Consider the following 22,963-nt stretch of genomic DNA (forward strand, 5'->3'; position numbering starts at 1 on the left):
AGTGTTCTGGTTTGGCTGGACACTACTTTCTATTAGGTTCATGTTCTGGTATAAGAGGCATAGTAAGTAGGAGAGCCTGCATAGAAGGCTCATTTAAAGACAATTTCCTCAGTCTGCTACAATGCTACTATGCTGAAATGTCAAATGTAACATAAAAATAAACCCAAATGATGGTGTTCAAGAACCTTAGGGAATTCTACAGTTCTAAAATCATCTCCTATTAGTTAATATGAACTATTTAAATGAAACTACTCTTTTTTTAACTATGCAAAATGCCCTTCCTTTTTTTTTTCTTTCTACCACATGCCATCCCTCTCCACGAAGACAGAGATGCCACACTGTCACATTCTTTCTATGCCTTCTATCCATGCTTTCCTAGGATGGCGTCTTCTTTCCTCTCAGCCGTCTGTGTTCTGATCATCCTCTGGAAGTTGTGGGTCAAGTAACATCCACTTGACAATACCGCAGCCTCTTTTCCCTAATCCTCTTTTATTATTGCCAGTCAATTACAACAAACACAGTCAAGCGGATGAACATAGGACACACTCAGTCAACTTTACGATGATTTATTTCTCTGCAGATGGCACCATAAAAGCAGAGGAGGTGCATATAAGTCAAAGTATGATATTTGCTACACTGAGTCAGTTGAGCGCTGCCCTTATCAGAACATTGTCACTTAGTGGGGCATAAAAAAATTTGCTATGCGGAGACATGGTTGTATTTGCTGCTAACCTCAAATGCCAAAAAAGTGCCCTCAAAACACCACTGTTTTCCTTGAAAACCTGTATGAAACCATCACCAGTGCATTTCTCACATATTTACATGCTATTTAGTCTTTTTACTTGTACAGTTACTTAATTTATGAGTAAGGTCAAATACAGGGAAATCGTTAAATGGAGAGGCCTCTTGGGAGGTATGCTCCTTAATTCTCCTCTGCATCTAACTTCAGTTTACAGAGTGCCCCCTTCCTGCTTGCCTTCCCAATTATGTAGGAAACTTCAGTAGTTTCTGTGCTCTACTAGTTCCTGAAATACTAGTATTTGCATCTTGAACCATGAGCAGGAAACACCTAAAGTGAATGAATGCATTAGGAATAGTACAATGTGGAACTCAGTAGTTCATTGAGCTCTGCTGACCTTGCCAGATGTGCTAACAACTATTTAAGAGTTGATAAGACATGAGAGAGCTCAGACTTTCAAGTCAAAATATAGAATTCATATAGAGAAGCTGTCCCTTTCTAGTGTGTAGCTTTTGGCAAAAGACAACCTCTTTGAGTGTCAGTTTCCTCATCTGCCTCCCTCTGTCACAAGATTGCTGTGAGGATTACATGAGATAATATATATGTAGAATTATTCCCAAGGGAGGCCCACTAGATGAGTTCATGACCATAGAGCATGATGATATGCTCACAGAGTACCTCCTTCTACTGTATCACATCCATCTCTTAATAAAAAATATTCTATGGTTCTGGCTGATGGGCTCAGTTGGAGTATCATCCCATATGTCAGAAGGTAATGGGTTCGATTTCTGGTGAGGGCACATATCCAGGTTGTGAGTTTGATCCCAGGTTGGGGTGCATGAGAGAGGCAACTTGATCAATGTTTCTCTCACCTCAGTTTCTCTCTTCCCCCCCCCCTCATTCCTCTCTCTAAAAATCAATACAAAATTTTTGGTGGCTGTGCAAAATGAAACACCAGGTCTTAATTGAGAGGGATTGTCTTGGGAAAGAACTCACCTTCAGAATGTGGGTAAGTTTTAACCGCAGTCTCCTTTGAGCCAAAGGAAGTAGCTGTTTTTCTTTTAATAGTGTGACATAAGGTGTTAATGATATAGTATTTTATATATGTGTGCTCACTGGTTGATGAATCTAAAGTTATTGATTAGTTTTGCCTTGTTGTATTTTTTTTTCTGTGGAGAAGATTGGGATGGATAAAGTAATATACATTAAAGCTGTGTCCTGCAAGAATGTACTCTAGCCTGAAAAGAATAGTAGTCAAACTGACTTAATTTTGGCTTTGTAGATTTTGTTGTTGTTATTATACCAATAATAGCAGAATAGCAGGACATTAATTTATGTCAGAAGGGCTTCTATAATCAGATTAAAGACTTCTGCTATTTCCTATTGTTCTCTGTCCACTCTCCCATCTTTCACCCCACCATGCATGTGCAGCTGCACGTGTGTGTATGTATACATACACAAACACAAACATCCCAATAAAACCACCAAGAAAAAATTATAATGTGCCCCTTACTTCTATCTCCAGAGATATGGACACTGTGTAGGAATAGACAAACACCAACATCTTTGCTGAAGTGTTAAACAGTGTTAATACTAGTATTAGCTGGTATGCTCTAGTACTAGTCAATCTTGATAGGTCAATAGCAAAATAAGGGAAAGAAATAGAAACAAAAGACACATACATTTTAAAATTATTTTCTCAATATTTGGTTAGATATGACTTTAACGAAATCATACCAAGCCAACAAATTCCCAAATACAAAACTAATTGATTGCTTAAAATACACACATGCCCCAAACACACTGCATATACATCACACTCATACATTAACTCATAAATGTGAATATCAATAGGTAAATAGCGAGAATTTCAATATCTTTAAGTGGTTTATGAATTTATCTTTTCGAAAGTAAACTTAGGATTTTCACTAAAAGCAATCATATATTACATTGTATTTTAAATTTAATCCAGTTGAGAGAAATATTTGTAACAAGAATATATATTTGTTATCAGATCATTGCTTTATGTAATTACAAAATTTTCTGAATGGGCAGTGTGGCAGAATTTTATTATATAATGATTTCTTTTCTAACTTAAGAAAGGTAAAACTTGATTAACCAGTATTTAAATATTCTGATAAACTTTAGTAGAAATACCAGTGTAAATTTCAAGATGAAAAATAGATAATCATGCTAAAATTAAAGTTTAATGCTAAATAGACTGAGAATATTAAAGATATGAATAAGTTTAAGTGGGGGAAAAAAGAGCATAGCAAAATGCTATAGAACTCATCAAATAGAAGAACTAGTAAAAAAAAAAAAAAAAAACACGAAATATCTACACTAATAAAAGAGAAAGATGTAAATTGACTGTACCTTCATAACACCCAACAGCCAATCAGGAGTGAGCATGTGAATTAACCAAACAAAGATGACAGGTTAATTTACATATAGAAGCTCCCAGTGGCCAGGGGTGGGATGCTTGCATCATCGCTATAGCGGTGACACAGCTGCTCTGGGCCTCTGGGCAACATGAGAAGGCAGAAAGGCAGCTCTGAGCTGGCAGCCAGGGTAAGGAAGGCCCATTCTGTATTGGTGCATCAGGAGTCTAGTATGACCATAAGTAGAAATTCATTTCAAAACTGAAAATTATATAATATAAACATAAGGTACAATAGCTAAATGCATAATATTAAATTACTATCAGTTAATAGTGATCAGAATCACTTAGATTTGTACATCTTATACTAGGGACAAAAAGTGCATCAAGTATTTATGTAATCTTATTTATTCAATCATATGTTCTGAAAGTATGTACTGTTATTAAAATAATAGTGTTAGAAAATAATTATATTCTAAATGACCAGTATAGAAAAAAAAGTTTTAAATGAAAAGTTGGTGTTTCTCTGTAAATTTATTTTAAAGTTTTGATCATACAGATAATCAACATATGGTATGGTAGAAAAACTATGTAGATTATTTTTTCAGTCTTTGACTTTATTTTTTTGTGTAGAATTTGGCTAAAGTTATTCAAAACACACAGGTGATTGTCATAAAACTTTTTAGAAAGCGGAAATTCAATGCCAATAGGAAATCTAGGTTAAACATTCCAAAATTTGGTTCTGCTTACTATGGTGTAAACTTAGAGTTGAGTCTGCACTTCAAAAGGTGATGAAAAATACATTAACAATATGTTATAGTTAATTGTATTTGAATCACAAATTATATTATCTTCCTTGTAACTTTGCCCCTGGAAGCTCAGAGATCCCAATTCCAGCTTTCAGTATAATTAATGATGGCATTTTTTTTTATATCTACTTGCTGATACCATCTACTGCCTGCAATATCTCACTTAGATAAATGGCTAGCCAATTGCAGTTATACATTCATCAGAAGTAGGCCGTGACAATAGAATGGAGAACAAGCTTATCCTGACTTTATGAAAGGTAAAAACTTTCTTGCCAGAATGTGCAATGGTAAATGATTTTGTTAATATAGATTTCTACTCATGGAATGCTAACAATGTCAACAAGATCAATTCTTTTTGTCACATCTGTTGTTGCAGGTTAAAAAATATCTACTAAATGCCCAAACTGAATTTAATATAGCATTGTGGTTTAGATTTTAAATTTACTTTTAGCCCATCAGGTTTTAGTTTTTTAGACAAAGAAAAAAGTGAAATATTGATGATTTTTACCATTTGCAATTGGCCAAGATCAATGTGCAATTTCACTGAAAAGAACTGAAGTAAACCAAGATTTACGGCTACTTCTATAGAAAGTAATATCTTTGGGCTGGAGTAACTGTCATTAATTTTTTTCCCCACATCGAGGAAATTTTAGGTTTGTTTTAAAGAAGAGAATACCTTTTAGATAAAAATTAACTTAACAAAATAAAAATTGTATTTGCAGTAGACATAAGTACAATCACAAAATTGTGACTTTTAAAGCATGAAAGGATATTATATATATAATTTGTAATGGTAATTCAGAATATTATTTTTGTCACAATTTCTCAATGAGAAATGTAATAGAAAAAAACCTATATATAATAAAGATATTCCCCCTTCCCACCAGTCTAGACCTTTTTCTATACACACCGGGGATATTTTTTTAATGTATGAAGTAAATAAAGTTGTGTTACAGCATGAAACCTTCCAGTAAAGTACAGCGAACAAGAAACAAAGTACAAACTCTCTGGACAGTCAACAAGGCGCTACATGATTTACCTGTTACCTGACTTCAACTCACATCATACTCCTCTTTTCTCAAGTGATCTTCAGCCATACGGGATTCATTCCATTCCTCCATTCCACAACAAGGCTCATTTTGCTCCTCTAGTCTTTTATATTTGTTTTCTTTGCTCAGAAATCTCCTATCTCCAGTATTCTCATAGCATCTGCAACTTTTCCATCACAATCTCAATTCAAAAGTCACCTCTGAAGAAGACTCTTCCTAAGTAGCTGATCAAAAAAGGCAAGATATTCATTTCTCCCCCAAATTAAGTTTTCATTGTGTTTACCACTCTCTGAAATGATTCTGTTTGTTTATTTGTTCGCATGTGTTTCTGGGAGAGCAGCAGTGTTTTCTTCCTTTTTCAGAGCTATACGCTTGACAGAGAGTAGAATGCCCAATAAATATCTGTTGAATGGACTATATGACTGTCATATTAGAACATTTTAAAAATTCTGACATAAATTATTTTCCTTGTGTTTTTCAACATTACATTTTAATAAAACCTGTAAGTAATCAGAATTACTTATACTCAGAAATTCTGAAATTCACTAGGCTCTTATAGGAGAAAGGAATGATAGGGATTATTAAAAGGGGCTACTTATAGTGAGTGTTTAAAAATACATATGCAAGTTATTTTAAGAATTCATCCAAGATTATTTATTTTAAATTATCAAATTCTTCATTGGTTCATTTATTCACTCATTAACTTGCATATTCCTTGATTTAACAAATATGTGTTTTGCCCCCATTGTGAAAGGTAGCATTCACTTTGTTTTATATTCATCAGACAAAAACAAAACAAACAGAAGAAACCCGATCTTCTGAAACTTACCATTTAGTGGGAATAAATAAGCTATACACTTTGTAAGTAAGAAAAACAGCATGTATAGAATAGTTGATTAAAACTCTGGAAAAGATCATGAACCTTGCTGATCAATTCACCTTGAGTATAATAAGCGATAGTTGAGGGCTAGATGTCCTGGTTACTTCATTTTCTGTTTTTATCACATATTAAAACCAAGAAAAAGTTACTAAGTCACTTGAGCCTCAGGTATCCCTCCTCATTACCTCTGACCAAGGTCTAAAAAAGAGAAAAAGGCTATTTCACTTTTAAATTTAAATTGAAACTCTAGTGCCAGAAATGGGCTACATAAATCTGTTTGTTTTTGTTTTTGTTTTTGTTTTTTTTTAAATAAAATGTTTGTAGATAAAAGAGAAAATGAGAGAGAGAGAGAGAGAGAGAGAGAGAGAGAGAGAGAGAGAGAGAGAGAGAGAGAGAGAGAGAGGAAGAGAATGAATTTTAATATCTGGAACCATGACCACCCAATTATGTAACTGAGGTAGGATGCAATGTACTTGGAAGGGTGATTCTGACTGTTGACATCCACTGCTATTTCAAATGGATTTGGCAGTGATCTCTGCTGATTATTAAGTTGGCTTTGTAAGCAGAATCAACTAAGCTTTAGTGATATTTTGGTATATACTCATAAATCCACCTTTTTATTTTTATTTTTTTAGTATTTTATCAGGGGAAAATATGTGTTTATTTTCTGAACCAGTTTAATCCTTTTATAAAAGTAATTTTATAATTATATAAGTAATTTTAAAATGAAATTTATTGATGAGAGACATAACTATCAGCCAAATAGAAGACACTAACATTTATAATCTCAAGGGGCCTCCTAAGGTTATTGGGAAATTTAATGGAGCAGAGAATTCATAAATATTCCAGAATAAAACATAAAATGAAATGCTCACATTGACATAATTGTTATGATTATTTTTATTTTTAATTTACTTCACCAGAAAACCTAAAACCATTACAGGGATATTTTAAGGGCAAATAATATAAACACTTACACATTAAAAAAACAAACAAACAAAAAAACAACTAGTAATTATTTAGGTTTTTAACCTCAATAAAAATGTTTTCATTAGCTTATTAAATACTGCTTTTTGTTGTTGTTTTGTTTTTGTTTTTGTTTTTGTTTTTCTTGCATGTGTCTTGGCCCAGTGGACCAAAGTTCAAACTGATTTGAGAGCCTAACTGCATATTTCCACAAAGGAAGTCATGTCTATACACACAAGGGTTTAAATATATTTAATCTTTTTTTGCCTTGTTTACTTTGTTAGTATATGCTGTGCTTATGTTACTATGCAGTTAAAGAAAATAGGTATGTAGAAAACAGACAAATACGTGGGTAATGCCATATGACCTATAGAAAACAGCACTGAATGCACATGTTAATACTCTCTGCCAGACACTCAAGCCTCTTGCCTGAAAATGGAATTTTGAAGAGATAGAAGTAAAACATTGAAAATAAAAAAGCATGCACACTGTATATAAAAGAGTAAAAACATCATGTTTTATGTGTTTTTTTCAGATGTATTTTCCAAAAGAATTCCACCTAAAATAATTGTCATAGGACTCAACTAATCTACTTGCTTCTCTAAGAATGGTTCATCACAGCTCTCCATCATTAGTTTCCCTGAGACCTAGATGAAAGAACCTGAATTGCTGACATTTTTTTCTTGCCTGAGAGGAAAGACCAACCTTCTTTAAGGGAACCTGAGAAATTCCAGATCTTAAAAACTTCCTTTCCTTCAGAATTCATAATTTTCTCATAATGGTTGAATGTTTCTCTGATTTTTATTGCAAAGTTTTAAAAACAACTCTTAATTCATCTACCTCTTTGTATGGACCATAAAAACAATTGTGATTTCTAAATATATCAATAAATATGTATTAATTGTTTATTCAAGCTGACTGAACACTCATGTTTCATTAAATGATAAAGGGGAATTTTTATCTGTGTAACATTATTTATACAATTTAGACAATAGACCATTTCAAATGCTTTCAAATATGTTTTTCAGTCCATAAGTAAATATTTACTGAAGGTTTCTGTGTACTCAGTAAGGCACTGGCTGAATCATAATAGGGTGCGATAAATCCTTGAAATCCAGTTTCATTCCAATTTAATGGAAAACATTTTTTTCCATATTTCTATTTCAATTGCTAGATGAACTTCATTTTTTCCTTCAAACATGACATTTTTCTAATGTGATTTGAGATGTTTGTTTAATGTTGTACCATTTTTAGGAATAAAAAATAAAAGCATCAGTAACTTCTGAAAACAGGACAATGAATGGTTGCTTTGTCCTAGAATATATAGATAAAGTCGAGAAGTTATATCCTAATTAATTATTTAATTTGGTTACTAAATAAATATTGAGAAAAATAATGACTAATATAATATTTAATTTAAGTCTATTTTTTAAAGAAATAGTAATTACGAAGTATATTATAAAAGTTAATGGACATATCAATTAAGCAAAACAAAATACCTAGATTCAATGCCTGTGTGTGTGTGTGTGTGTGTGTGTGTACTAAATTCAAATGTTATATTGATCTAGAGGCCCAGTGCATAAATCTGGGGCCAGGCCAGCTGTGGGGAGGAGACACAGGAGGTTGGCCAGCCAGACCCATCCCCTTGTTGAACTCCCAGGTGAACTCCCAGTTGAGGGGACAATTTACATATTAGGTCTTTATTACATAGGAGGATATGTTATAAAAATGACATCTTAAAGCTAGGGAGAAAAAAATCACTTTATAATACAAAGTGACAAGTGTCTAATACTTAGAAAATGATAACTTAGATACTCTACTTACCACATAAATAAAAATAAATTCTAGATGTAGTTAATTTATATCAATAATGAAATTTTAAAATGACTTAAAAATTGCATGCATCTGAGGTAAGAACACATTAACAGGAGCCAAAAAGAAAAAGATGAACATTCAACCACATAAATTAAAACTTTTAATATGGCAAAAATTTTAGATAACATTAAATGTCATAAACTTTCAAAATATGTACAACACTTGTAATAAAGATATAATCTTATTGCAAAATGAATATGTAAAATACTTTGGAAACCATTTATAGTTAAGAAGAAAAGACCCCGTTAATTGAACAAAGGCATGGAGAACAAAAGGCAATACAGAAGGTTGACTTACTTGCATGGAAACCCATGATGACATACAAAGCAATTTCATCTAAATAGGTAAAATAAAATAATTTCATGTTTGTCAATTACTCATTTCAGAGTCAAAATGCAATCTATAGTAATAAAAGTATAATATGCTAATTAGACTGGGTCAACTGAACATCTTCCGGATGTTTGTCTTCCTGCTGGACAAAGCCACAGTGGCAGAGGCTGAGGCAGAGGTGGTTAGGTGTGATCAGGTGGGCAGGAGAGCAAGCAGTTAGGGGTGATCAGGCAAGCAGGGAAGGGCAATTGGGGGCAATCAGGCTGTCAGAAGAGGGCTTTAAGGCCGGCAGGGAAGTGGTTAGGCTGTGATCAAACCTGCAGGGGAATGGTTAGGGGATGATCAGGATGGCAGGCAGAGGCAATTAGGGAAGTTCAGGCAGGCAGATAGAGGTAGTTAGGGGTGATCAGCAGGCAGGCAGGTGAGCAGTTTGGAGCCAGCGTCCCAGATTGTGAGAGGGATGTCAGACTGTCAGCAGTTGGACATTCCCCAAAGGGTCCCAGATTGGAGAGGTGCAGACTGGGCTGAGGGACAGCCCCCTATGCCAGAATTTCATGCACTGGGCCTCGAGTACTATATAAAGAGCAATTTGAATTTTATAAAAAAAAAATTTTTTTTAAATATATATATATATATATATATATATATATATATATATATATATATATATTCATTCCTTATTTTCATCTTCCTCAGACTAGAAAATTATCACTAGTCTATATATAAGTGACTTTGCAGACATTGTAATTGAATTCTCTGCATAGATAAATCCTACTTATTTTTCATTCACTTTCCCCAATTCTTTGTGTATAATTTAGTTTATTGTGATATACACTATAAGGGAAAAGTAAAAAACAAACAAACAAAACAAACAAACAAAAAAACTCCAAAACATAAAAAAAAACAGTGAGCAGAAATTGTGAAAAAACAATATGAAATCACATAAAATGAGAAAGTTGCATTTGGGTCAATCATGGGGATGGAAATAAACTAATAGAAAGCTTGCAGAACAGGGCCCAGAGCACCAAGCGGCTTTTTATGCTTAAGGAGCTGCACGGCTGGGTAAGTGCGGAGGCAATGCACGGCTCTAGGTGAACGAGGAGAGATGGTCAAGGTTCGGATTCTGCAGGTCAAGGCTAGGTATCTGAATTTGTTCAAAGTACTGTATAGTGAGAAGCCATTAAAGACTTTTAAGGTTGGGGGGGGGGGGTGACAATATGATTTATGATTTGTTTTCTCTGGTAACCTTGTTTGTAGCTATGACGCCCTGAAAACAATTACTACCGGATGTGGACAAGGTGTGTAAAGCAGTTGTTGGTAAGCACTAGAGAACAACTGAGACAGGCAGGGAGCAGGACTCCTTTCTTTAAGAGCAGGGAAGCAAAACGGATGTTCCAAGGGTATTTTGGCTGTTTAATCTGAAGGTGTTTTCCAGTTTTCAGTTCATGGGAATAGAGACAAAGCAGAACATTTTAGAGGGATGAGTTTGGTACTTAGAAAATACATTTTTGCTTTAGAGAGAAAAACTCTGGAGAGAGGGAACTTCAGAAAAGTGAGTACAACAAATCTGCAAATGTCTCTTAGTGTTGGCTGGTTCTTGAGCCATGCACAGTGAAGCAAGATTCCAAGAGACCTGGCAGAAAACACTGGCTAAAAGCCAAACTGGTGTTCAGGGATTTGAAGGACACAGGGCAGGAGAGGAAAACACTGGCCTTCAGACAGTGCCAGGATGGACGGGTCTTGTGAAACTTCAAGTGCCTCCAGCTGAGTTCACAGAAGAATCTAGTCCAGCAATAGGACTGTTTCAGGAGCTTCCTTAAGGAACTATGGACAAGTGGAAATAGCTGGTTGGAAATAGATTTCATCAAGAATAGTGGCTTAGGACAATCAAGAAGGCAGAAGGTGATGGGATTGACTGAATGCAACCTCTTATTGATTTTTCTTGTAGCAGGAACATTCAACATTCACAGAGAAAAAATAAACAGTATTTCTGGCTCTCTCTGAAGTGTTTGCTCTGAATCTGTTTAGAATAAAATTTATAGACTTGAAAGGATTTTCTTGAACTGGTGTATGTTTTTAGAAAATATGTTCTATATCTTTTTCTGGATATGAGATATGTATTAGTTAGTGCTTGCCTGAGAAACAGAACCAATGGAATGGGTATAAAGAGTTTATTGTAAGGGATTGACTTACATATTTACGGAGACTGGCTGGTTTACAATGAGCAATGCAGTCTGGCAGCCTGGAGACCCAGAAGAGCTGATGGTATTACTCTGGGCACCCAGCAGCCTGAACACCCAGAAGAGCCAGTGGTGCAGCTGAATAATTCCCTCTTGTTGTGAGGAAGGGGGAAGTCTTTGTGTTTTATGCCTGCCTAGAGCCAATTGAATGAGGTCTGCCCATATTGGAAGGGCAATTTTCTTGACTCAAAGTGCACCAATTTAGATATGACAATATACTCCCATTTAAGCCACACTTCAATCAAAAACACTTTCATCCCCTCAGAATGTTTATCCATACACCTTTGTATTTGATCTCTCCCATGCTGGGGAAACCATTGCTTTGATTTCTATTATGTTTCTTATTTTCTATTGCTGTACTGGTATGCAAATAAAATTTTCAATATCTAGCTTCTTTTGCCCAAAATAGTTTATATGGGATTCATTATGTTGAATATATCTTAATTATTCTTTTATTTATATTTCTGGGTGGTGTTCCATTATATAAATATACATAATTTGTTTAAGCATTTACATTTTAATTTATGTCCAGTTTTTAGTATTATAAATACAACTGTAATTCACATCCTTGTATAAGTATTTTTGAGGCACATAGGTTTTGATTCTTCTTGGGAAAATGTCTTAGAGTGCATTTTCTAGGTCCTGGGGTAGGCATATTTTAACTTTACAGTGAATTGCCAAGTGGTTTTCCAAGTGATCAGACAGGTTTCTCTTTTATCATCGATATATGAAAAATCAATATGAGGTTGCATTCAGTCAATCCCATCACCTTCTTCCTTCTTGACTGTCCTAAGCCACTATTTTTGAAGAAATCTATTTCCAACTGGTTATTTCCACTTGACCATAGTTCCTTCACATGCTTCTTCACACTTGGTATTGCCATTCTTTTTATTTTTAGCCTTTCTAGTGATGTAGTCTTGTATTCCCATGATGAGCAATAATAATATTAAAAACTTTTTATGAATGTATTGACCAGTGGTATATTTTTCGGGAAAATGTCAAATATTTCGTGTATTATTATTGTGCTTTGTTTTTTATTTTTGAATATTAAAGATTTAAGAAGTATATTCTAGACACAAGTCCTATATCAAATATATACATTGCAAATGTCAATATCCAAGTCGGTGGTTACATTTTAATTCTTTAATGACTCTTATTGAAGAGCACACCTTTTGTTGTTAAGCCTTATTGACCATTTTTTAATTTATTGTTAGTGCTCTTTGTGTTCTTTTAATATCTAAGATTACAAAGATATTCCTTTCTTTTATTCTAAAAGGTTTATATTTTCAGCTTTTACATTTCTATTATTCACTTTGAATTATTTTCTTTACTGCTGTATTTGGGTTTAATTGGTTAATATTCAAGTGTACATATCATGCAAGAAGCCAGGTATGGCATCTTAAGATAGTTGTGTGTCTCATTCTAATGGAAATTATGTGTTTTCACAGTTCTAAGCACACATTTTCAGCATATGCCTGCTAGGCATTTTTATTTCACCAGTCCTATGTGTACTTTCAAGTCTGGAAGCAGCATTTTATTTTGTCTTTTATCCCAAGCCTTTAAAGTGAGGCAGTAGTTTTATCTCATTCCATTTGATAAGACATTCCATTTGATGATATATTAGTCAGGAACAGTGGTTGCTTTTCAAATACTCAATTACTTTTTTGTAAATTGTGTTTAAAACATATACATATGACTTAAACTTGATTACTTTAATCATTTAAATGTATTATTTATTTGAATTATGTACATTCACATTACTGTGCAACTATCACTACTATCACCAGAATATTTCTCATCATCCCAAACTGAACTCTGTGCTCATTAAACAATAACTCCCCATCACATACCCCTCCCCAAATCCCTGGTAACCACTGTGTGACTTTTGACCTCCATGAAGTTCCCTGTTGAATTATTTTTATGTATTATATGATAGAGAAGTTCCTTTCCACCACCACAGTTATTCTAGTACCTTCTAAACTTAACAATTTTTACTTAAAGTGGCTGCTGAGATTTTGACTGAAATGGAGTTGAATCTATAAATCAATTTGAGAACTGGGAGCTTAAAGATATTTACACTTCCAATCTATAAGCAAGGTTTGTCTCTACTTATCTAGCTTCTCTCTGTGTATTTTTACACCTTTCTATACAGATATGCACATTCATTTCTCATTAAATTCATTTGTTGTTCTTTGAAGGTATTTTAAATGGGATTTTTTAAAAATTTACTTCTAATTGCTTCTTTCTAGGCAAAATGAAATCTTCAAATAAGCCTCCTGTAAGCACAAGGTAAAGCATAGTTACAGATACTGAAAAACCATACCACACCTGGCACATGAATGTAATTTTTCTGCCCTGTGTGGAGTAGCTAAAACACGTGTCTTTTAAAAATGTCACAGGAAAGAATGGAGAGTTTAGATAGTGTTTCTCTAGTAATATATTAAGCCAATAGCATTGCCAAAAAAGAATCCAGATTTTTCTGACTCCTAGTCCAAGGTTCTCAAGGGGAACAGTTACAAAATCATCTAAATCAATATGAAGGCACTGCCAATAGAGATGAGGTGTTTATTTGCAGGTGGAAAGGACAAAATCCTTTCATTTATACTAATAAAGGCATCTATAATTTCTTGTATTTAAAGGTCATTCTGACATAAGGTTTTTTGTTAAATACAGACATGCATTCACAGGCCCTTTATCCCAAGGGCACTCTCATCCATGGCTTTGTGTTTAGAGAACATTTTGATACCTCTTTACAGAGATTGTAAAAATTTCAGATTGATCGTGTACTACTTGACATTTTCCTAAGTCTGCAATTCTCTGTCAAAAAGTAAGAAACTTAAAACTGTTTTAACAACTTATCAGCAATATCTTATTTATTAAATAAATCACAATATCTTACAAGTTATAATGAGTGACATATAATAATGAAACATTGGCCCAAATGGTTCAGCTCAGTGGTTGAGTGTCAAACTAGGAACCAGGAGGTTATGGTTTGATTCCCAGTCGGAGCTCATGCCTGGGTTGTGGGCTCAATCCCCAGTGGCCTATCGATGCTTCTCTCTCATCAATGTTCCTATCTTTCTATCCCTCTCCCTCCCTCTCTCTGAAATCAATAAAAACATATTAATAAAACAAGAAATTTTGTCTTTCACTATCCCCACTCCTATAGTAGTGGCTACATCTTCAATCCCTGATTTTGTCCAATATGTTTCTAATATAGTATAAATAGTTTTCTGGTCACTTTGAGTAAAATGTACCACTTCAACTCAGAAACTAGTCCAATTCTATTCAATAGGCAAAATATTGAGTTGAATTTCACATCAGATCTTTCCCCACCATCTTTGGCTGAAATGTGGTTCAGCAGAATAGACCAGCAATAAGCAAGATAAAGTGACTGGCTTTCCATTGGCCTTTTCACGTCCCCTCCCTGGGCTGGCTCCAAGCTGTTTATGATGCTGGGAGGGTGACTCCAAGGGGAAGAAGATGTGTGTGAACAGATTGGAAAAAGAGAAAAGGGAAGCCAGAAAGGTCTCATCTACTTGATATTCTCACAAGCTGGCATCTCACTTTCTGAAATTCATGGGTATTTAACTCTGTCTTTTTCCACTGAATGCTTTTGTGTCTTTTTTTGAGCATCTGTGGGGAAGCACAGGACTTGGTTGGAAAGTCTGTAAGGAGGAATCTCCAAAAGACCAGGATTCATCTGTCACTTGGGGTTAACTGGTCTGCCTTGGCAAGCACCCAGAATATCATTCAATCTCCCTTCATGTGGGTGACCACATCTCCATGAAGATTAATATGAGGACCTTAAATATCTTTTCTTCTGTAATTTCCCATCTCAGCAATTAACATCTCAGCAGCTCTCTTCTAAAATCTAAGGCAGCCTCACAATAGCTTTCCTTTATGTGCATGGCCCACAACAGGTTCACAGACAATATCCATGCATCCTTATCCAAAAGACTCTGATTGAGTACAGAACTCAGGCTAATGCACTTATGTCCCCTTCAATCTAGGTCAAAACAGGTAGCTGTCAGTTTAGATGCTTTAGATAAGAAAAGACACCAATCCCCTCTAATATTTAAATTAGAGACACACATTTAACTCTCTAAGAGACATCATCCTACCTAATAAAAGAGTAATATGCAAATTGATCATCACTCCAACACACAAGATGGCTGCCCCCATGTGGTCAAAGAGACCTTCCCCATGTGGACATAAAATGACTGCCACAAGATGGCTGGCAGGGGAGGGTAGTTGGGGGAGACCAGGCCTACAGGGGAAGGCAGTTAGGGGTGACCAGGCTGGCAGGGGAGAGCAGTTAGGGGCAATCGGGCCAGCAGGGGATCAGTTAGGCATCAATTAGGCTATCAGGGGAGTGGTGAGGGAGTGATAAGGCTGGCAGGCAGAAAGCAGTTAAGGGCAATCAGGCAGGCAGGCAGGCGAGTGGTTGGGAGCCAGCAGTCCTGGATTGTGAGAGGGATGTCCCTGGGATCAGGCCTAAACATGCAGTTGGACATCCCTTGAGGGTTCCCGGATTCGAGAGGGTGCAGGCTGGGCTGAAAGACACTCCCCCTCCCCTGTATGAATTTTGTACTCTGGGCCTCTAGTAACATATTAAAAAAAAAAAAAAAAGTAGACCCATATGGGTGGAAGGAATCACCCATCTATGCTAAAGGTTTTAATCTAAATTGTAATGTATAAAATATATAATGTGTTATTTTACTTACAATAACAAAGAAAAATATATTGGAGATCTTATTTAACTTAGATTTGCTTAACATAATGGCTGGTATATTTCAGCTATTATGATAGTATATTTGCTACTATGGGTGGCTATTTTACTAGATATAGCTAAGTTTAAGTCCTCTCAAGTGAGATGTTTGAAACTTAGGCCTGCTATTACACTGTAATAAAATTTTCTATATAATTGACAAAGTTGTATCTTGTAAGATAAATTATGGCATAGCATTTCTTTATAGCACCATGCTCTATATTTGGGATCTAGAGTTGAAGGCAACTGCAACTGTGTTTAAAGCTATTTAATATAAGGCAAGTCTCTTTACATCTTGTGAACTAATAGAAACTATATATTGGTTTCTGCTCCAGGTTTCTGACACAGAGCCCTTAAAACCCATGTAAATTCCCAAGTTGTGAGAACACTAGGAACACTCTTGTTCTACTGAAGTGGTTCTGCGTGAGATCCTGGATGAGGGCTGGTCACCAAAAAGGCCACACCATGATTAAAAGCTTGGAATTTTCATCCCAACCTCCACTCATCGAGAGTGGAGAAGCCTGGAAATGGAATTAATAAATTAATTGAGCCTATGTGAGGGAGCTTCCATAAAACCCCAAGACCAAAGGTATGGGCTATAAGGATCTTCCAGTTTGGTGAACACATCTATGTACCAAGACAGTGACACTCCCTAATTCCATAGGGACAGGAGCTTCTAAACTCGAGTCCCACCCAGACCTCACTCTGTGAACCTCTTAATCTGCTGCTCATCTGTATCCTTTATTGTATTTTTTAGTAAGCTGGTAAACATGAGTAGTACATGTTTTTCTGAGTTCTGTGAGCCTATATAACAAATTAATGGAACTCAGGAAGAGGGGGTCATGGGAATCTCCAATTTGTGATTGGAGACTGGGCCCTTTTGTGAGACTGTGCCCTTAACCTCTGGGATCTGACATTATCTCCAGGTAGACAGCTTCAGAACTGAGTTAAGTATTAAAACCCAGTTGGTATAGTGGAAAATTGCAAGGTGTGGGGAAAATCCCACACATATTTAGCAACCAGAAGTATTATAAATGAAGTGTTCTGTGTAAATATTGAAAAAAAGAAACACACAGGAATAGAACTGTAGGTTTCTTCAACACAACTCCCCATATTACTTTACCTGGACTCTGAAACTTTATGGGATTATTTTGTGATTAAATGAGGTAATATATATAGAATATTTAGTGCTTTATGCATTGTTACACTGATGCTTAGTGACAAGTATCTAGGACATAAAAATGTTAGATGTAGTTAGTACTATTGTTATGGACTGAAATTTTTGACTTTTAGATACAGGAAAGTGTTCAATTTTTGTTAAATAATTGTAGAAGATAATTCATTGTATTAATTTTCATGTTAGTGGAAGTAATCTTAGACCTTGAAATGAGGTTAACTTTTTTTTAATTCTAAAGATTAACTAATATTTCCTTTGCATTGAAGTGCATAATAATGAAATTAAACGTATGAAAAAAATTTAATTAATTTATTCTGTAACTGTGATTGGATACATATGCCAAATTAAAAAAAAAAAAAAGAATCTTCAAAGTTTGGTACCTTTTCTAAATATCCATATATCATATTAGTTATTCAGCAATTGTTTTTTACAAAGTTATTTAGCATTAGGTCAAATGTATAGTACAAATACAAAGGCATATAAAATTATCAGTAATTATCTCATGTATGGGTAATGCTAAGATCTAAATCTAAAGAGAAAGTAAAATATCAACTTATTTACATTACATTGTTTAGCAAATAGATTATTTGCTATTTAAATTTGGATAACTAAAACATATATTATAACTAAAACATATATTCCAAATTTAAATAAGAGATGAATTGCAAAGTTAAAGAAAACCACTCTTTTTGAGAGTTTATAATATAGATACATAACCATAGCAATTTAAAAGAAAACAAGAGTAATTTAAGTTTCAGTAAGTATGATACAAAAATTAGAGTCAAACTTCTGCTGAAAACCATCACAAAATTGTTTCATGTCATTAAATAAATGACATTAAAATTTCTCTTAAACTATGTAAGGATGGAATAGAAAACAAGAAAAGCCAGAGAAAAAAAAGGATCAAGTTTGGTTTTCTTAACTCTTGTCTTACCCAATAGATTGAAAATATCTCTTCCCTGGAAATCACAGATAAGTGTGCTTGTCCCTAAGAAAATAAATAAATACAATATATAAACACTTAAATATGTGCCTTTTAAAATACAGAATAAGGTCAATGCTATCCTTTGTTTCATTCTCAGCAACTATTGCATTTATATAGGACTTGGTATTTTTATGTAAAGATTTTTTCAAACACCTAATTTATTCATTCACTAGAGGCCCAGTGCATGACATTCGTGCACTGGGGGACCGGGGGGGGGGGGGGGGCGTGTCCTTCTGCCTGGTCTGCATTCTCTTGCCAGTCCCGGACCCCATGAGGAGTGGGCCCAAGCTGGCAGGCAGACATTCCCTATAAGGAGTCCTTAGCACTGCCACAGAGATGGGAGAGGCTCCCGCCACCGCCAGTGTGCTCACCAGCTGTGAGCCCAGCTTCTGGCTGAGCAGTGTCCCCCCACTGTGGGAGCACACTGACCACCAGAAGGCAGCTCTTGCATTGAGTGTCTGCCCCCTGGTGGACAGTGCACATCATAGTGACCAGTTATTCCACTGTTTGGTCAATTTCCATATTAGGGTTTTATTATATAGGATTACACAAATATTATTATTGAAAACTTCCTCCATATCAGACATTTACTAGGAGACAAAAGCCCAGTAGTAAAGAAGCCTGGCCTATCTTTGCTCTCATAAAGATATGCTCTCTCTTGAGAAAAGGCCATATTAAAGAAAGAAATGATAAAAGTGCTAATATAACATATGCTATGACCACAATAAGATAGAAGCAGGTGACAGAGAATGACTAGGATGCTGCTTTATATGTGGTAGAGAGAAAAATGACACAACTCAGAGTTTCTACTTAATTGTAAAACATTTTACTCTTCTATCTGCAAAGAGACAAACAGTATACTTTATTTGTTTTTCTAGATTTTCCAGAAGGATCATATTGTCCCTGGTTCCTGAAGAGATAATTTCATCAATTTAAGAGTTGCTATTATATTTGAGCTTTTATAGATCATTTTAAAGTTGCTATTTGGATTGCATTGCCATATCTTTGGTAAAATAATTCTTATAACATTATGTGCCATGTGAATTATTGTTTTGTGTATAAGAAAGTACACAAAAGTTTATTAAAATGTTTGGGACATGGTTACTCATGCCAGGTAATTTACTTCCTACCTAATTTTGCATTTGTTTCCATTTTTGCATTTGTGACTAGCAAAATAAAGCAAAATTGCATTGCTACATAATGTGTCAGAAAGTTAACGTCACAACCAGACCTCTTGGGTACCAGCCGGTTCATGTCCATTACAGTTTTTAAAGGGAACTTGATCTTACTTTTGATAAAAATCCATCACATTTTATTTAAATTATTTTAATTTAACTTATTTTAAAATATGTTTTTATTGATGAGAGAGAGAGAGAGAGAGAGAGAGAGAGAGAGAGAGAGAGAGAGAGAGAAATTAATGTAAGAGGGAAGCATTGATTGATTGCCAAATTCGAAACCCAGGAATTGAGCTAGTGACCTTTCAGTGCAAGGACAGTATTCAATCAATATGGCTGGGGCAAAGCCATAGCTTTAAATTATATATTGTATTTAATTGATTTTAAATTATTACTTAAAATTCACTCTTATCTCTAAAAAGATGCTGCCAATTAAACTACAATTCAATGCTTATTTTCATTTGAATTCATATTTTATACCTTTATACTGAAAATCTTCTCTAAACAATTGCATATGTGGTTTTATTTTTATCAATCTTATTGCACATGCATATAAGGAAACTATAATAAAAGTAAATTGGTTGAGTTGTTTCTAAAATTTTACATAACCATAATTGCAAGTTTTCTGACAAATTTTTCAGTTCAGTCATTAATTTCTGCCTCAAAAATGTTGATATAGCATTTCTTATAATCTTACACAAATGAATTAAAACTCTTTAGCAATGGGCTTTTAAGAAAACTTTGCAATTATGATGATCTTGCTTACTCTTAAGTACTGTGTCAGAAATAGTGCTAAACACTTTCTGATTAGGTGTCTTGACCGATGTATGTGTTCCAGTATTAAGTCTGGGCTTTCTAACAAGGCACAGCAACCTTTTCTTGCAAGCTTTTAAAAATCAACTTTTATTGATTTTTAGAAAGAGGGAAGGAGAGAGAGAAACATTGGTGTGAGAGGGAAACATCCATAGGCTGCCTTCTGTATAACCCAAACAGAGCATCAAGCCCCCAACCTAGGCATGTGCCCTGACTGGGAATCGAACCTGGAACCCTTTGGTGCACAGGACGACGCCCAACTAATAGAGCCACACCTGCCCGTTTTGATATGGCATTTTGGTAGTTGCCCATATACAGACAATAGCATCTATTTCACAGTTGCTACCTGGCTGACTGCTGTTTAAAGTCATTCATTTCTACACAATCACTCATTCAGCAGGAGACTCTCTTGAACTTCTTACCAGTTACAGTAAGGTCTTAAAATCAAAGTCTAAAATGTGATATTAATACATTATCTTTTGATAAAATACATCCCATTTAGGATCTAAATAACAATTTCAGTGTACTTCGGTTTTCCTTTTAGTTCCAATGGTTTAAATTAACATTGACCTCCCTTGATGCTCATCTCTATAATATCAAATTGCTAATTTGTCCTAATATACCTTGAATTCTCTGGAGTAAATTTTACTTATGAAAAATGTTCTTCTCTATCTTCTTCTTTTCAAGGTCTGTGAAATCTCTAGAAAACAAAATCCTCAGTAGCAACTTCTCTAGTCAATTATATTTCAATCTGGGCCAAAGTTTCTTTGTTTAGCTTGTTCTTTGCTAAAGGCTTTGAAGCTTTGAAGGCTGAACAAATCAGGTACACTATGGTATATGGAAAGTAAACCGAGAGCAGCTGAATTGAATAAGATTGCTTCCTGTGCTTGAACCCTCAGGACGATGAATGTGAAATAATGTCAATCTCTGCCAATACCACATACAGATATATACTTCCTCTTAAAAAAAAAAAAAAAAATATATATATATATATATATATATATATATATATATATATATATATATATATAATTGATTTTTTACAGAGAGGAATTGAGAGGGATAGAGAGCTAGAAACATCTATGTTTAGAGAGAAACATCAACCAGATGCCTCCTGCACATGCCCTGCTGGGAATGTGCCCGCCACCAAGATACATGCCCTTGTTCGGAATCGAACCTGGGACCCCCCCCTCGTCCGCAAACTGATGCTCTATCCACTGAGCCAAACCAGTTTTGGCACTTCCTCTTTTGCTACCTTTTCTTTGCTGCTTAGTACATTTAAATAAATATTTTTGAAAAGACTGACCCTTGCTTTTGTTCCTTTTCTCTTTCAAGTTAAGTATTGTATAATAGTAGATTGGGTGCACTAATTCTCAGTTCCACATATTTTCCCCATCATAGTTTGGATACTTGAAAGCAGGTAGATGCTGAATCATAGATGTTTTTAGAAAATGTCACAGGGGTAGACTGGCTGTCTGGTTGCTAAGAGACTCCTTCCAAAATCCAATCTTTTTCCCTTCCTTCTAGTCTATATTCATGATCATAACTGTGCATGACAGTTGTGCTGCCATACAGAGAAAAGGACGCCTAACCGCACTCTGAAGCAATGATATAGTAACTGCACTTTTTATTATTATATAATTTACAATGAGCTTTAGAGCAGTCATATATTAAAAAATATATAACTCAATTGTAACATTCAGCACAGCTCTTGATCATTCACCCAGAAGTGATCCTCTCTAGTTAATTTCCTTTAGATACTTACAATGTAAATGAAAAACCTTGGACTCATCTCTGAATTTCTCATTTCTTTAAACCTTCATAACCATCCTACATTCAAGACACATCTGGAATTTTAACATTTATTACCACCCCCCTGTTATCCCATCAGTCCAAACCATCCTCTTCTCTTTCCTGGATTATTGTAGTAACCTACAAAAACATGTCATTTCCACCCTTGCTCTGTTTTAGTGTACTCTCCACACTGCATGTTGAGGGAACTGAATAAAATTTTCTTGGCTTAAAACTCATCAACCATTTCCCATCTAACTCAGAGTAAGATTCAAAATATTGAGTATCATCTACAGCAACCTAATGACCCCTGTGCCTACCTCTCATTCTTAATCTCTCCTCAAATTTTGTGTTCCCCCTTTTTACTTAATTTTTCTCCATATAATTTATTACCACCTATATTATATTACCATATAATTTGTTGTAGGGTAATATTAGGGTAATATATTACCCTACAATAATCCTTCACAGGGCCAGAACTATGGCTTTTTTTGTTCAATATTAGAGCCCTGCTATGCACAACAGCAATTAGTGCATGACAGATCTCCAATACTCAATGAACAAATAAACTTATTCTGTCAAGCTAGGTTTACTTTTCCCATGGAGGTAGATACCCAAACCATAAAATGCCAGGTGAAAATAGACTTAGAAGAAGAGCAATTAGTCTTAAACCATGATAATCTGGTGCATTAATTTTCACGAAAATATGTTACTAATATATATTACATTTACAGCCCAAGTTAAGTGTGGGATTCAAGCTTCCACTTCCCTGAAAGGGCCTCGTTGGTCTTATTTAGTTATATCTTTATTTTATAAAATTACATAAATAATATGTTACTGCATTGGTCTTTGAAAATAATATAAATATTACATTTGAAACTTAAATTCCTTTTGGTCACTATCCTCCCCTTTCTTCATTCTTGCTGGAATATGGTGTGTCTCTTCATAGCATAAACTACAAAGACTTTATACAATATATATAA

The sequence above is a fragment of the Pipistrellus kuhlii genome, unplaced genomic scaffold (genome assembly GCF_014108245.1).
Source record: "Pipistrellus kuhlii isolate mPipKuh1 unplaced genomic scaffold, mPipKuh1.p scaffold_m20_p_7, whole genome shotgun sequence".
NCBI lineage: Eukaryota > Metazoa > Chordata > Mammalia > Chiroptera > Vespertilionidae > Pipistrellus > Pipistrellus kuhlii.